The 5,123-nt window shown below is 34.1% G+C and overlaps 1 non-coding gene across 1 annotated transcript; it reads left to right on the forward strand.

The window, feature by feature from the left end:
- The first annotated feature begins 2,419 nt into the window (after window positions 1-2,419).
- On the forward strand, window positions 2,420-2,526 carry LOC132008789 (U6 spliceosomal RNA). Its single transcript, XR_009401717.1, has one exon. It is a non-coding gene; the product is annotated as a U6 spliceosomal RNA (small nuclear RNA).
- Window positions 2,527-5,123: the final 2,597 nt, after the last annotated feature.

Raw genomic sequence — 5,123 nt, forward strand, 5'->3', positions numbered from 1 at the left:
GTACAGTAGAGATAAACTTCAGAGGTCTTGTGGGTTTTGTTCCAGACTGCCTCAATAAAGTGATTATCTCAATAAAGTAAGTCAAATTATTATTTTTTTTGTTTCCCAGTGCAAATAAAAAATTATGTTTCCCATTGCATATAAAAAATAAACACTATACTGTACTGTTCAAAAGCATTATGTCTTTAAAGAAAAACAATGTATATACCTTAAGTAAACTAGTTCTGAGTTTTCAGTGGGTCATAATTACTGATCACAGATCACCATAACAAATACAATAATAGTGAAAAAACTTGAAATATTTCAAGAATTACCAACATGTGACAGAGAGACACAAAATGAACAAATGTTGTTAGAAAAATGGTGGCAGCAGACCTATTTTATACAAGATTGCTATAAACTTTCATCTTGTAAGAATGTGATATATGCAAAGTTTACTAAAGGGAAGCACAATAAAAAAGTTTGTATATATTATTAACTATGATCATCATGCTGTACATTAGATCCCCAGAACTTTTTCATATTATAGTTGCAAGTTTGTACCCTTTGACCACCTTATTCCACCCCAGGTTCACCTCTTGTCAACTCAACTCTAAGTTTCCATTAGTTTGCTTTTTCTTCAGATTTTGTATGTAAGGGATATCATAATACATAAATTAAAAAAATTTATAAAATCTTTGAAATATTTCACTTACTATAATACCTTCAAGATCCATCCATGCTGTTGTAAATGGCAGTATTTCTTAATTTTTCATGGGTAAGTAGTATTCCATAGTATATATTTACCATACTTATTTTATTCATTCATTCACTAATGGATACTGAAGTTATTTCCATCTCTTGCTTAGAGTTAATAATTTTATAATGAACATAAGAGTGCAGATATGTCTTCGAATAGTGACTTCATTTCCTTTAGATATATACCTAGAGGTGGGGTTAATGAATCATATGGTAATTTTACTTTTAATAATATGAATAATCTCCATAATGTTTTCCATACAAATTTATATCCCTATCACAGTGCATAAGTTCCCCATTTTCCACAATATTTACCAAAATTTGTTAGTTTTAATTTTTTGGTAGTATATATTCTAATAGGTAGTAATATCTTGCTGTGTTTTTCAGAGGTAAACAACAACAAAAACAACAACATAATGACTTTGCCCTGAGTTTTTACGTTGAGCACTTTTTAATGCTCCTGTTGGTCATTTATATAACTTTTTTGAAAAAAAAGTCTATTGAGATCCTTTTGCTATTTTTTTAATTATATATTTTTTTCTATTTGTATCTGTTGGTTATTAACCTCTTTTCAGATATAAGATTTGTAAGTATTTTCTTCCATTCTGTGGATTGTGTTTTCATTCTCTCTCTCTCTTTTTTTTTTTTTTTTGGGAATGCAGAAACTTTAGTTTAATGTAATACCATTTATTTATTTTTGCTTCTTTTGCTTGTGTTTTTGGCCTGGTATCCAAAAAACTATTGGCAAGACCAATGTCAAGGAGAATTTTCCCTATGTTTTCCTTTAGGAAATTTAGTTTCATGCATCACATTTAAGTCTTTAATCTATTTCAAGTTAAGATTTATGAGTGATATAAGGTTCCAGTTTCATGCTGGTTTATGTGACTATTCAGTTTTAAATATCATTTATTGAACAGACTATCATTACCCATTATATATGTTAGCCCCTGTCAAATATTAGGTGACTGTACGAAAGGATTTATTTCTGGACTCTCAATTCTGTTCTACTTGTTTATTGGTCTGTTTTTATGCCAGTATACTTTATTGTTTTGAGCATGAGGGCTTTGTAGTATAGTTTCAAATCAAGAAGTGTAATTTTGCTTCTTCATTCTTTCTCAGAACTGCTTTAATTATTTGTTGTCTTTTATGGTCTCATATAAATTTTAGGATTATTTACTTACTTCTGTGAAAAAGTAATATTGGATTTTTTTAAGATTATTTATTTATTTATTTATTTGACAGAGAGAGATGACAAGCAGGCAGAGAGGCAGGCAGAGAGAGAAGAGGTAGCAGCGTCCTGCTGAGCAGAGAGCCTGATGCAGGGCTCAATCCCAGGACCCTGGGATCATGACCTGACCCGAAGGCAGCAGCTTAACCCACTGAGCCACCTAGGAGCCCCTAACATTGGATTTTTGATAGGAATTGAATTTACAGATGGTTTTCGGTAGTATGGACATTTTAACAATGTTAATTCTTACCATTCATAAATATGAGCTATCTTTCCATTTATGTCTCCTTCAATTTCTTTATCAATGTCATAGTTTATGGGGTACAGATCTTTCATCTTCTTAGTTAAATCTTTTCCTAAGTATTTTATTAGTTTTGATGCTATTGTGAATTAGATTGTTTTCTTTATTTTTTCAGATAGTTCATCATTAGAGTGTTAAAATGCTCCTGTCTTGTGCTTACTTTGGCAGCACATATACTAAAATTCGAATGATGCAGAGAAGATTAGCTTGATCACTGAACAAGGATGACATGAAAAACTAGGAAGCATTCCATATTAAAAAAAAAACGAAACAAAATTCTTGTCTTTTATATATTTATCTTGTATTTGGCAGCTTTACTAAATTTGTTTATTCAAAATTTTTTGTGAAGTTTTTAGGATTTTTTTACATGTAAGTTCATGTTATCCAAAAAAAGAAAAGTTTACTTCTTCCTTTTTATTTTTTTTTTTTGGAGTCTTTTATTTCTTTGTGTTCCTTGTTTCTCTGGCTAGGACATCCAGTACTCTGTCAAATGAGAGTAGTGAAAGTGGACACCCTTGTCTTTTTTCTGATCTTTAAGGGGAAAACTTTCAAACTTTTTTGATTGAATATGAGATTAGCTCTGGGCTTGCAATATGTGTTTTTTCTTTAATGGATTTTTTAAATTATTTTTTAAAATTTTATATAAACATATAATGTGTTTTTATCCCTAGGGGTACAGGTCTGTGAATCACCAGGTTTACACATTTCACAGCACTCACCATCACTCACCATAGCACCGGCCCTCTCCAATGTCCATACCCCCACCATCCTCTCCCAACACACCGCCCCCCAGCAACCCTCAGTCTGTTTTGTGAGATTCAGTCTTTTATGGTTTGTCTCCCTCCCAATCCCATCTTCTTTTATTTTTCTTTTCGTACGCCCGAAACCGCCTATGTTGCATCTCCACTTCATCATATCAGAGAGATCATATGATAGTTGTCTTTCTCAGATTGATTTATTTCGCCAAGCATAATACCCTCTAGTTCCATCCACGTCATTACAAATAGCAGGATTTCATTTCTTTTGATGGCTGCATAGTATCCCATTGTACATATATACCACATCTTATTTATTGATTGATCTGTTGAAGGACATTTAGGTTCTTTCCATAGTTTAACTATTGTGGACATTGCTGCTATAAACATTTGGGTGCATGTGCCCCTTCAGAATGCCACGTTTGTATCTTTAGGGTATATACCAAGTACTACAATCACTGGGTCATAGGCTAGTTCTATTTTCAGCTTTTTGAGGCACCTCCACGCTGTTTTCCAGAGTGGTTGCACCAGCTTGCCTTCCCACGTACAGTGTAGGAGGGTTTCCCTTTCTCCACAATCTTGCCAGCATCTGTCATTGACTGACTTGTTCATTTTAGCCATTCTGAAAGGTGTGAGGTGGTATCTCATTCTGGTTTTGATTTGTATTTCCCTGATGCCGAGTGATGTGGAGCATTTTTTCATGTGTCTGTTGGCCATTTGGATGTATTCTTTGCAGAAATGTCTGTTCATGTCCTCTGCCCATTTCTTCATTCGATTATTTGTTCTTAGGGTGTTGAGTTTGATAAGCTCTTTATAGATTTTGGATAGATACTGGCCCTTTATCTGGTATGTCATTTGCAAATACCTTCTCCCAGATAACTTCTGACAGTCATCTTTTGGCTTTGTTAACTGTTTCCTTTGCTGTGCAAAAGTTTCTTGATCTGATGAAATCCCAATAGTTCATTCTTGCCCTTGCTTCCCTTGCCTTTGGCGATGTTCCTAGGAAGAAGTTGCTGCTGCTGAGGTCAAAGAGGTTGCTACCTGTTCTCTCCTCAAGGATTTTGATGGATTCCTTTCTCACATTATGCTTCTTCATCCATTTCCAGTCTATTTTCATGTATGGTGTAAGGAAATGGTCCAATTTCATTTTTCTGCATGTGGCTGTTCAATTTTCCCAACACCATTTGTTGAGGAGGCTGTCTTTTTTTCATTGGGCATTCCTTTCTGCTTTAGTTGGAGATTAGTTGACCATAGAGTTGAGGGTGTATTTCTGGGCTCTCTATTCTGTTCCATTGATCCATGTCTGTTTGAGGGGCAGTTCCCTACTATCTTGATGATGACCACTTTGTAATAGAGCTTGAAGTCTGGAATTGTGATGCCAACAACTTTGGCTTTCTTTTTCAATATTCCTCTGGCTATTCGAGGTATTTTCTGGTTCCATATATATTTTAGGATGATTTGTCCCATTTCTTTGAAAAAAATGGATGGGATTTTGATAGGGATTGCATTAAATGTGTAGATTGCTTTAGGTAGCATAGACATTTTCACAATATTTGTTCTTCCAATACAGGAGCATGGAACATTTTTCCATTTCTTTGTGTCTTCTTCAATTTCTTTCATGAGTACTTTAGAGTTTTCTGAGTATAGATTCTTTGTCTCTTTGGTTAGGTTTATTCCTAGGTATCTTAGGGCTTTGGGTGCAATTGTAAATGGGATTCACTCCTTAATTTCTATTTCTTAAGTCTTGTTGGTATAAAAAAAATGCAACCAATTTCTGTTCATTGATTTATATCTTGACACTTTACAGAATTCCTATACAAGTTATAGCAGATTTGGAGTGGAGTCCTTTAAGTTTTCCACATACAGTATCATATCATCTGCAAACAGGGATAGTTTGACTTCTCTTCTGCCAATTAGTCAAAATTTGGATGTCTTTAATTTCTTTTTGTTGTCTGATTGCTGAGGCTAGGACTTCTAGTACGATGTTGAATAGCAGTGGTGATAACGGACATCCCTGCCGTGTTCCTGACCTCAGCGAAAAAGTATTCAGTTTTTCTCCATCGAGAATGATATTTGCAGTGGGTTTTTCATAGATGGCTTT

Source organism: Mustela nigripes, unplaced genomic scaffold (genome assembly GCF_022355385.1).
Source record: "Mustela nigripes isolate SB6536 unplaced genomic scaffold, MUSNIG.SB6536 HiC_scaffold_1056, whole genome shotgun sequence".
In the NCBI taxonomy this organism is placed as follows: domain Eukaryota; kingdom Metazoa; phylum Chordata; class Mammalia; order Carnivora; family Mustelidae; genus Mustela; species Mustela nigripes.